The sequence below is a fragment of the Saccopteryx leptura genome, chromosome 4, assembly GCF_036850995.1.
Source record: "Saccopteryx leptura isolate mSacLep1 chromosome 4, mSacLep1_pri_phased_curated, whole genome shotgun sequence".
Lineage (NCBI taxonomy): Eukaryota > Metazoa > Chordata > Mammalia > Chiroptera > Emballonuridae > Saccopteryx > Saccopteryx leptura.
The window spans coordinates 212,467,700-212,479,997 of NC_089506.1; the positions used below are offsets into that span (position 1 = coordinate 212,467,700).

The following is a 12,298-nucleotide window of genomic DNA, read 5'->3' on the forward strand; positions in this document are numbered from 1 at the left end:
CTTTCAAGGAGGGAAGGAAGTAATCGAGAGGCACATTAAACCCCACTGCCACCTCCATCTCACCCTACCCCACCCCACCCTGGGCCAGCGCTGTCCTCGGCCTGACTCCCCCGTTTCTCCCAGAAACTTCCCAGGAACCTCAGGATTGAAAGCTGCGAGGGAGTGGACCCCTGGTCTGAAATTCAGGGACGCAGTGGGGTTGGCACGGTAATGGGGCAAACAGACATAGGCCCAGATGCGAGACAGTGCTAGGAGGACAGTCCCTAATGACACCAAGCCCCATAACACTACACTCGAGGGGCTTGCAGGAGGCAGTAGGGCTAAACTGCCTCTTCCCTCCCAATTCTGGGATCAGAACTGAAACTTCCCCTAGCCATCCCTACCTCCAGGGAGATGGAAAGCGGGGGACCCTCTTGCAGAGGGGAGGGCAGGACCATGGGAGTCAAGGTTACAGAGATAGGGAAACAAGGCACCCTTCTTTGCAGTGGCCCTGGGCGATGAGTCCCTCGGGGCCTGCAGGAGCTCCTGGGTCCAAATCCCAGACGAGTCTCACTTTCAAACTCTCAACATCCTCCCCCTGTGCCCCCACTTTGCATATCCACCTACTGGCCAGCAGGCCTGCATCTTGAGCCCTTGGTGTTGAGGACAGCTAAGAGCTTGGATTTGCTAGATCAGGGTGCCACCCAGAAACAGACAGGGCCCTCAGGGTGGGACTGGGCTCAGGGGACAGCTGCCTCCAGTACAATGATCCCTAAGGCCCTCCCAAGGAGCCATCAGCAGGAGCTCCCTCGGCCGCCAGCCACTTCTATCCCTAAAGCGCATGACTCCTATACTCAGGGTGATGCTTTGGACCTAGTTCTGTGGTTCCTAAATTGTGTGTGTTGGCACTTTCATAGTATTTAAATTTTTTTCAGGGATATTATAAAGTTTTGAGGAAAACAGCAATTCTCAACATCTATCAGACACCATACCCTGTGATCTACTAACTAGAGGCAGTTCAGTTCCAATTTTTGATGATGCTATATTTTTGCAAAGCCGGGTTTTCTATGGTTTCTGTGATTAAAAGCAAGTAGTGCAGGAAAATCAATGCGGAATAGGAACTGGGAAGTGCAGTATCCAGTCTGCTTCCAAGGTTGGAGAAGCAGTGCAGCGCCCATTAACTGCACAAATCCCATTAGAAAATAATTATTGGCATTTAAAAGGAATATAAAAAGATTTTTTTCCAGAAAAGTACTGTACAGGGTTGGATAATGCCCTCTGAATACTTTTGTCCACCCAGAACCTCAGAAGAGGTTAAGGTGAGATCATACTGGTGAGGATGGACCCAAATCCAATAACTGGTGTCTTTATAAAAAGATATGATATAAAGACACAGAGGCTCATAGAAGGAAGGAGTCCATGAGATAATACAGGCCGAGACTGGAGGGATGGGTCTACCAGCCAAAATTGCTGGATGCCACCCGACGCTGGAAGGCAGGAAGGATTCTTCTCCAGACCCTTTAAAGAAGAGGGTGGTTGGTCCATGGGCCATGGGCCTCCTTCTCATTTGAGGTATGAGAAAGCCCAGCGGAGTCTCGACTTGAACCCTTTTGAATATTTTCAGGCATGGCCTGGGATGTCCAGGGAAGAGGGTTGGAGAGGACAGTGCCTCCAGGGCTGGAAGAGGTGGGGACTGCAGACAGGAAACCAGCCAGGAACAGAGCAACTCCCGAGGGAGAGCCAGGAAAGGCCCAGGCCATTGGGAGTAACCAGTGCACAGTCCCCTCAACCTCACGACACCCACACTTTGAATCCAAATTTGCTGGCAGGTGGCGCAGAGTGGCAGCTGTACAAGGGCTCCTGCAGACCGAGGAATCCAGGAACTGTGGCTCTACGCCACACCCTGGGCAACAGAGACAGAAGAGGACCTGCAAGTTCAGCTGCGGTGGAGGCTTTGGTGTGCTGGGCATGGAGGGGCCAGGCAAGCCCAGAACTAGGAGAAGCAGAACAGAGTTCTGAGTCCCCAGAGCTGCAGTCAGTGCCGGGTCTGGAGACACTGAAACATGCTTCCTATCAGGGCTGTGAGTGGATCATACCCCAGCCTCTAGTGGGGTCATCCGGCAGTGGGAAAGGCCGACACTGTGGTGGGACAGGGAAACAGGCAAGTTCAGGACAAGTTTAGGTGTATGATTCAAGCCTCAGGCGCTAGAGGTCTCAGGTTCGAGTCCCACCCTTCCTATCCCTTACCTCAGTATCAGCCTGGGATACCTCACCCTTTGTAGCTCCTGCACCCCCAAGGGGGACTGCCTTGCTGGGCTGATAATGCCAGGGCACTGGTCCAGGAAGCATCCCAACTATGTTTAGGGTAAGCCACGTTCTGGCCAGCAGCCTTACGCTACTCCTTCTTGTTAATAATGATCAGTGCAGTGCTGGGTGTCCTGAGCATACACTTCACAATATCATACCCCTCCACTTTGGCCCTAGATTCTCCTCACCTCCCCTTTCCCTTTCCGGGATCTGAGCAGAAGCTGCAAGGCTACTTCAGCCTGCGGCCCAAAGCCCTAGCAGCAGCCTCCATGTCTTGCCTCGCATTACTCTGGCCTCTAATGGATGTTGCCCCAACCTTCTCTTTGTTCACATGGATTAAAAGGTGACCCTTAGCTCCCCAGAAGGTGTCAGTGGAGAACTAGGGGTCATTAACTCCATTCCTGCCCAACAGTCAAGAAGGCCCCACCCAGTGTAAACTACCCCAGCAACAACAGGGAAGCACCCTCTTTGCCCACCAGAGGGCGCTTTGTCAGAGGAGGCTAATAAACCAGAAGACAAGATCTAAAGTCTCATAATACCAAAAATGTCCAAGATGCAATGAAAATCACTGGTCATAGGAAGAACCAGGAAAATCTCAACTGGAAGGAGAAAGACAATCAAGAGACACTGACTCAGATGCTGGAACCATCTGATGGAGGGAAAGGTGGTAAAGTGGTAAAGCAGCACTGTAAACATACTTCAGTGAGCAATTACAACATACTTGAGACAAATTCAAAATTAGAAAGTCTCAAAGAAAGATAAGATATAAAGAATTCCCGGCCATGGCCGGTTGGCTCAGTGGTAGAGCATCGGTGTGGAAGTCGCAGGTTTGATTCCCGGCCAGGGCACATAAGGGAAGCATCCATCTGCTTCTCCACCCTTTCCCCTCTCCTTCCTCTCTATCTCTCTCTTTCCCTCTCTTTCCCCAGCTGGGCGCTGGGGATGGCTCCATGGCTCCGTGGCCTCTGCCTCAGGCGCTAGAATGCCTCCATTGCAATGGAGCAATGCCCCAGATGAGCAAAGCATCACCCCCTGGTGGGCATGCCGGTGAATCCCCGCAGGGCGCATGCAGGAGTCTGACTGCATCCCCGCTTCTTACTTCAGAAAAATATACACCTGCAAAATAAGAATCACCAAATGGCCTGATCAGGCGGTGGCGCAGTGGATAGAGCGTCCGCCTAGGTTTGAAACTCCAAGGTTGCCAGCTTGGGAGTCTTAAAGGGTTCTGGCCACCAGAGTAAAAAAGGCTTGGCGGGGGATCCTGGTTTCCCCTTGATGCCATGGGACTCAGGGTTGGGAGAGGCCTTTCTGGGCATTCAGGTAGGCCCTGGGTTCTGCACAGAACACCCACTCACTCAGGAACTCAAGAGTCAGAAGGCTTGAAAGGGGCACCCAGATTGCCACGGGGCATAAGTAGAGAAACCCAAGGAGGTTTAGGTCAGCAGTGAAGCCCACCGCCTTGCCTGCCAGTCAGCAAGCTCCAGGGAACACGGTCCCGGAGCAGCTTACAGGGAAGGGGTCGGGGTGCCGCTGTGCAGTACTTCTTGGGCCAGGCCCAATCAGTGACTAGGATCAGGAAACTCTTCCCCGACTGAGACTTCCCTGAATATTCCACCAAGGCCTCAATCCCTGCCTGTCTTTTATTTTCTGTGCTCTGATGTTTTGATTGCCCTGCCCAGAGTTAGCCAATTTGTGGAGATAGCAACCAACTCCTCTGTGAGCAGGCATTTCAAATGCAAACCAACACAGCCCCCAACCAGCTCTTTTTCTTTTTAAAATGTTTTACACTTATTCATTTTAAAATTAAAAAACATTTTATTGATTGAACTTTTAGGGACAGAGACAAGGGCAGAGGGAGAGAAAGAAATATCAATTTGTTATTCCACTCATTCATGCCATCATTGGTTGATTCTTGTACATGCCCCGACCAAGAATCAAACCTGCAACTTTGGTGTATCAGGATGATTCTCTAACTGAGCTGCTCCGCCAGGGCCCAGCCAGCTCTTTTATCTGGCTCTCACACTCGGGGTCACCTTCCAGAATCACCCCAAAGCCAGAAAACAACTCAAGACAGTACCTAAACCCAGAGCTGGCTGAAATTATTCAGGCTAGCCAGTCTGAGCCCGTTTACCGCTGCCTCACCTGTTTCACCTTCCCTGGAGCTGCAATAAAGGCTCTGGCCCAGACTTGCCCTTCCCTCCCTCTGCCTCTTGATCAACTCTGGTGCTTCTCCTGCGGCCCCGTGAGGCTTGCCTCCCTCCTTCTGGGAACTTTGATTAACAGGGCATCTTTTCAATGGCTGGATCTGCAGGGCTCACCATACCCGAATACCTATAATCATAAAACACTGCAGTTCTTTCAGCGTGAAGAAAAAACACCCGTGTCCACAGCGCAGCCTCGGGAGGCCCGTGAGGACCCAGGGCCCTTGGTGGCCCCGACACTGAGGAATAGCCCCTCCCTCCCCATGCTCGTTCTCCCGCGGGGCTTCCTTCCTCCCGCTGGCCCTGGAAGGCCCTTGGACAGCCCCTCAAGAAGTGAAAAGACATTTGAAATGCGGGCTCTCCGAAGTTTGAATTTATAACTAACTTTTCACAACTAAATTAAAAATATATTCCCAATGTCGAGTGATATGGCCACTCTGGACCCTGAGACGCCTGGCACACATTGACCAGGTCTCCCGACCGCGGAGAAAGGCGTGGCCACGAGGGGTTTGTCCCCCTTTCAATCCTGGGGAGCAGGGTCTGACGCCTGTCCCCTGGGATTCCGCGGAGGAAAGAAAAAAAGAGAAGGAAAAAAAAAAACAACAACCAGAAAAAAGAGGGCTCGTCCGGGATTTGAACCCGGGACCTCTCGCACCCAAAGCGAGAATCATACCCCTAGACCAACGAGCCAGTACGGTGAAAGCTGCTGACGTTCGTCCTTGGAAGGCTGCGGCCGGGGCTCCGCCCTCTTGTCCTGCTCCAGGCCGGTTTCGCTGTCCCCGGAGAAGCGCGGAAGGAGGGTGGGGCGCGAAGGGTTCCTTTCGATTCCAGAAAGGGAGGAGGAGGTGCGCCCGGCCGGAACCGGAAGGAGGGCGGGGACCGCGGCCCACGATTACCCCCAGATACGCGGAACCTGACTGCCCCCCTACCGGCTGACGGCCACCAGCCACAAGTAACTGGATAAGGGGCGGATGACAAGGAGGAAGGCCGCGTGGCCTGGGTGAGTGTGGAGGCCTCTCATGGTGGACCTCAGCCGGGAAATTTCACCCAACATGGGTGTTGTAGTAGTATAATGTTATAGTAATTAAATATATAGAAATATTTTTTTAAATAGAAGATATGTAAAAGTAATTAAGATATATTAAAATTAATTAAGGCAATTAAAGTTATGCCATCTGGATAGGAATTAATATAGTGTGTGCAGATGTGATAAACAGACTCTGACTTTCGAGCAGGGCCCAGTTAGTGTGTGTGTGTGTGAATGTGAAGTTATACATAGATAAGTGGCTTGATGTCATAACTCTGTAAGTTAACATAAACAAGAAGCTTCCCTAGGAACATCTGAAAAGTGGCTTGATGTGACATTTCAGGAAATTAACATAAAAAGGGTTTCCTGTGAGGAACTCCCAAAAAGGTGGTTTGAGGTGATAATCCTATAGATCAGGGGTAGTCAATCTTTTTATACCTACCGCCCACTTTTGTATCTCTGTTAGTAGTAAAATTTTCTAACCGCCCACCGGTTCCACAGTAATGGTGATTTATAAAGTAGGGAAGTAACTTTACTTTATAAAATTTATAAAGCAGAGTTACAGCAAGTGAAAGCATATAATAATAATTACCAAGTACTTTATGTCGGACTTTCGCTAAGTTTGGCAGAATAAATCTTTATAAAACAACTTACTATAGTTAAATCTATCTTTTTATTTATACTTTGGTTGCTCTGCTACCGCCCACCATGAAAGCTGGAGCGCCCACTAGTGTGTGGTAGGGACCAGATTGACCACCACTCCTGTAGACTGACACCTGTTAGAAGGCGTTGGCCAGAAAAGGTACTAAATCTGAGGGGCCCCCCTGCTGCGGTAGTCGCCCAACTCCAACGTGAACGTGGACTGTCTCCTCGCTGCTCTGAGCTCTGACCAAAGACAGCCGAGAGGAGCACGCCCACGGGGCCCCCTTAAACTGTCTGTACCTAGGCACACCAAAAGGATTTATGAGTAATAAATTGCCTGTGTGATTTTTGCAACTAACTTGTGTGTCGTCTGGTGTTTTTCTTCCGGTGGCAGTTCGAGTTGGCACTGATAAGCAGAATCCTCATAGCCGCCTCAAGAGTAGTCTCAAAGAGGCTGCTAGCCCTGCTGATAAGCAGAAGTGTCCCACTGCACGGGGAAGTCGAATCAGGGATGCCTGATTGACATAGAGCTTGGGCTCTACTGGGACAGTGGGACACAAATTCAGGACCCTAAGAATGATGTTCTGTCCCCCCCACCCCCGCAACCACATGCCCAGGAGATCCTCAGTCACTTCGGGGTCCCGCACTGACACTGGCGCTCCTGTCCTCAGCCAATCCTTTCATGCCAGCCTCGGCCTCACAGCACCCTCGCAGCTCTGGAGCCCCCAGACAGGAATCAGATGGGGTGGAGGCGCACTTCTTCCCCAGAGGACAGCTGCTCCAACGCTCCAAACTTTTCTTTGCTCTAGCACTGACAAGGGACCCATCCTCCTCCTGGGATGGAAGGTCTTCTTGGCTTTTCCCCCAGTGAAGCCCTGAGCCTTCCTGATTTGCTTCATTCTGCGTGCCCCGAGAAAAGGCTGAGAGTTTGAAAATGAGGGCGTCGGTGGTTGGAATCCGGTACTTCCCCCTAAGTTCCCACTGCATTCCTTACTGGCCATGTCTAGTGACACTCGTCCCCGTTCCCTTCCTTGCCGTCGCCTTTCTGGCTTTCTGGAGCTCCTGGAGCACAAAAACCTAGGACAGCAGACAGGGGACTGACGGTTCCCTCTCTTCCTGCTGGAAGTACCAGCAAATTCAGCGCTCGAAGGCCAGGGACGAAGCGTGCCTGGGATCCAGGGTGCCTGGATCTCTGCCAGTTTTAGGACAGCCAAGTTCTAGGCAGCTTCAACTAGCTCGTGGGGTGATGAACTCTCACAACGGTCTGACCTGCTTAGTAGAGCATGAGACCCTCACATTCCATGTCCTGGGTTTGAGCCTCACGGTGAGTGTGACTTTTGCCCCGATGGCTTTACAACTAAGCAGAGGTGACGGTCTGTAAGAACTAAACATCTTCCAAAGAAAGACCTGTTGCTTGTCAGAGAGAGGTCCACACGCAGGAGCTGACCTCCAATCTCACCAGAACAACTTGCTTTTGTCCATTCGTGTTTTATTACGTACTTTTTACAATTTTAAAAGTTGAAGTTGATACAAAAGAGTCTGGAAACCTCTCAGAGGGGTTCCCCTTCTAGGGACTGAAATTCCACCGTCCTAGAAGGCACTAACCAGGCCAAGAATTACTGCCTAAAGCACTTAGACGGGAACCCATTACTTATGAGGTTGAGTCTCAGCTCCACACGCTAAACAAGAGCGGCAATGTAGGACTTGGAAGTGGATTTTCTGCTAAAGGTAGAATCGCACTAACTCGGGGCCTGAGCAGTGACCTCCGTGGGGTACCATCTGCATGGAGCAGTGACCTCCGTGGGGTACCATCTGCATCCCGGGGTGCTCCCCACCCCAGGACTCTCACCTTCTCCACAACACTGTGTATCCCTACCCGCACCTGCCGTGGTTTTCTTCCTCGTGGGACAGAGATGTGACAGGAAAGGGAGTCCCTCACTGGAGTGTCCAGCCTTGTCCAAGCCCCTCTTCCTTTCTAAAGTAGAAAAAAGGGGGGGAGGACCATGGGATACTCCCAGTAAAGGTAGGTGTTGCAGTTCTGCAAGAAGCCAGCAGTGAGGGAAGTGTGAGCGCCTTTCTGGGGGTGGGGTAGGGAGCTGAAAGGCTGGCAGCACTGGCCTGGAGGCTCGGCATCAGTGAGTCAAGATAGATGTCAGTCAGCTGGACATCCGGGTTCCCAGGGGTCCGTTTCTCCTGGTGCCTCTGCAGCCCTGGCACCTAGCCAGCTCTCGGTTGTGGCTCTGTGTCAGAAAACCGAGGCTTCTGGGGTGGAGTGGGGAGGGTGGCTGGGGAGTGAGTAGATGCGTCCTCTTGGTGTCGGGGCTAAGGCACCCCACTGGGCCCAGAGAGCCTGTATTTGTCAGGTCAGGGCTAAGGCACCCCACTGGGCCCAGAGAGCCTGTATTTGTCAGGTTTCTCCATGGAGGGAATGGAAATTTCACTGACATGCACGTGTGCACGTGTACACACACACACACATACACACACACACACACACACACACACGCTGAAGTCTTGCTCCCCACTTGAGTTGGAAGACAATCAGAAGCAGAATTCCTTCCTCTCCGAGGGAACCTCAGTCTTTAAGACATTCCACTGATTGGATGAGGTCACCGACAATATGGCAATATGGAAGGTACTCTGCTTCGCTCATCTACTGATTTAAACGTTAATCGCATCTAAAAAATAACCTTCACAACAACATCTAGGCTGGTGTTTAACCAAACATCTGGGTACCATAATTTGACCAAATTGACAGAGAAAACCATTGCTGGTCCTATCAAGGGCTGAGCTTCTTTTTTTAATAATAGGAGACACAGGGACAAAAGCTTACCTTCTACTTTGATGTGTCCCAGTATGTGTCAGACCAGAAAACAGTCGCTCCCAAGCTTCTTGAAGATGCTGCTGCCTCCCCTCAACTGTGCATGTCTTCTTGCTTGGTAAATGGCACTTGCTCCAGGCATGGCCAAGATCCATAGTCAGCTGGTGGGTTTCTGCTCTGATACCGGAGGCCCATTCTAGCATGCCTGTGTCTCTGTCCCTTCTGAATCCTCCCTTCACAGTGTGGTATTTCTGGCACCTCTGCTCCATGTAATGTAGGCCATTGCATTGCTTTTCCCTTGCTGCCATTAGCCACGCTGGCAGTGTATCATAACCGGTTTGAGGGACACCTGCCAGGATGTCACGGAAGAGTGTCTCATATTCATAATTGCTCCATTTTCCAGCTTTTTACTCTCCCCATCCCGATCCGGAACCCTCAGGATCCACCCTGAGCCAACTTTCCTGATGACTTCGGACACGTTGTCCAGACCCTGCAGCTCCTTTGCTATATAATTCTCCTCCCTTCAGCAGGCCCACTGCTTTCCTAACTGAGTCATGCTGAGATGTGACTCTAGTGCAGGGGTCCCCAAACTTTTTACACAGGGGGCCAGTTCACTGTCCCTCAGACCGTTGGAGGGCCAGACTATAAAAAAACTATGAACAAATCCCTATGCACACTGCACATATCTTATTTTAAAGTAAAAAAACAAAACGGGAACAAATACAATATTTAAAATAAAGAACAAGTAAATTTAAATCAACAAACTGACCAGTATTTCAATGGGAACTATGCTCCTCTCACTGACCACCAATGAAAGAGGTGCCCCTTCCAGAAGTGCGGCGGGGGGCCGGATAAATGGCCTCAGGGGGCCGCATGCGGCCCGTGGGCCGTAGTTTGGGGACCCCTGGTCTAGTGTTTGGTCCCATGGCCTGGAGGGGAAAGAGAAGCAGGTCCCTGAGGAGAGCAAACATGATCCTGTCTAAGGTACCCGACTCATTTGAGGTTCTTCATAGTCTTCAGACAAGGGGGTGGAGGCCTGGGCCGCTTTAGCGGGCCCAGAGAGTTCACGGGTCTCCATGTGTCTACCCAGATAGCCCATTCCAAGTCTCAGGGTCACGTCTTCCTTATCAGCACCCTGACGTGGGCATAAGAGATTTACTGAGGTTGAGAATTCAACTTTTTCTCAAGTTTTTCTACTTTCACACTGAGGCCTTGAGCCTGGTTTTCGGCTTCCCTGGCCTTTCAGCTGTAGGAGATGTGGGTTGATTCCAAAGCTGCCAGAATGACCTTGTGTTTTCACATTGCTTTGAATTGGTGATTAGTCAACCTGAACCTTTTATTCTTTTGTTTTGATTCATTAAAAACACTCACCAACAGCCACATAATTCCGCAGTCTACTGTATCATTGAAAAGTCAGTCCATCCCAGTCGTACATGGGCAAAAGTCCAGGACAGCGCCAGCATGCCAGGGGCTCTATAAACTCGACTTACCATCAGTGATGTGGTTCTTGGTGCCAGGCAGTCAGCCAGCGACTCAACTTCAGAATCTGGTTCTTAGAATCTAGCTGCAATAGTTTTAGGACAAGTTTCCCGAAAGCAAGTCTGAGACAGGGACTTCTGTGCAGTCTGTTCATGAAGGGAACACAGGAGGCGTCTGTAAGGAAGGGGGAGAGGCAGGACAGGGCAGGTGTGCCAGTGAGTACGCTCTTACCTCTTCACTTCAACCTCACCCTTCTAGACCCTATTTAGGGAGACTCTACTTTTGCCAAGAGGAGAAACTAGAGAGACCAAAAGGCTGGAGGAGGAAGCAAGAACTCACTACCTCCTCTTTCCTGTGCCTATTGCCCCCCCCCCCCTTACTTTTTTGTATCCATGCAGCAACAATTCATTCAGAAATTGCAGCCGAATCCAGTTTGGAGGTTTCCCAGCACTCATAGAATCAGCCTCATCACAGCTCAGATGAGATGCCAATGAGAGCTGACTGAGGTCCCTCCGTAGGGTCTGCATTCCAGCTCTCTTCTGAGCCCAAAGACACCCACGCTAGCTGAGTGGTACCTCTTTTTTCAGAGATCTGCTTTTAAGCTCCCTACGACTGTCTCCAAGCTTCTTACACTTAATAATCTCACTTCTTCCCTTAGTCCCTCAGCCCTGTGGGTGGGAGCTGTTCTCTGTGTGTTCCCTTTCTGTTTCCAACAGAGCTATTCCGCTGCTGCGTAATTCTTATTGATTTTTAGAAAGATCCGGAGAGGTAGGGAGAGAGAGAGGAGGAGGAAGGGAAGCATTTGTTGTTACACTCAGTTCTGCACTTTTTGTTGTTGCTGCTGCTGTTGCTGCTTCCCATGTGTGCCCTGACCAGGATCAAACCTGCAACCTTGTTGTTTCGGGACAATGTTCTTAACTGATTGAACTAACTGGCCAGGGCCAAAAGTTTGTAGCTTTTAGCAACCTCTCCCCACGTTCCTTACCCACCTTTGGGTGAGTTTTCTGACTGCTCATGAACCCTGGTTCGGTCATGAACTTGGGCTTGAATGCAGTGCTGATCTCCTTGCCAACAGGAAATGAGATATTGATCATTTATGGCACACAGTTGGCATTATGATCAAGCTACATGTCACCTGGTTAATAATGACAAAGTGCTGACTGAAGTAAGTGTTCTGGCGGACCACGTGGCTACTGCTCTCGACTATTATGAAAGTAAAGGTGACTACAAGGACTGTGGCATGGAAATGATTCTTTCTTATAGAAAAATGACAAGGTCAGGCCTTTACACTTTCAGCCTAAGTCATGTTCAGAGACAGGGACATTTTATGGCAGCTATAAACCAATCTTATAGCTGCAGGGTTGATATTGTTAGAAATCCCGTTCATAACTGAATTATACGTGTTGCAGAATGACCATGTAAGTGGAGTTCACAGCCTCGGGAAACCTTTTGTGTTGAAGAAATGACACTGATTATGAAGGAGTGGAACTAAAGTCTTGGGGACATCTGGGTGGGCTCAGATAAGGTTGAGAATCTTGAATCAACCCCTGAAGCAGCCCATCCTCTGATATCCGAAGAGAGCAGCTTTTCTGAGTTTGACTATCCTATAATAATCCTATAATAATCCCAAATAGAAAGGTGGTCTTGCAAGGGAATGCCAGTTCTCCTCAAACTCTACACCAACCACCCTAGTTCCCACCTGCCCCATAACTAGTCAGATCAACATGCTGCAGGAAGTATGTACAAATGCTAACCCAGGAGCAAACAGCTTATATGTCAAAATAATTGCGAGTTTTGTTCGTTTGTGCCAGCAGAAACCTGGGGAATATGTATAGAAATGGA

General features: G+C 50.2%; 1 non-coding gene across 1 annotated transcript; it reads right to left on the reverse strand.

Moving 5' to 3' along the window:
- Nucleotides 1–5,105: 5,105 nt before the first annotated feature.
- TRNAP-UGG (transfer RNA proline (anticodon UGG)) lies at nucleotides 5,106–5,177 on the reverse strand. The gene has a single exon. It is a non-coding gene; the product is annotated as a tRNA-Pro (tRNA).
- Nucleotides 5,178–12,298: the final 7,121 nt, after the last annotated feature.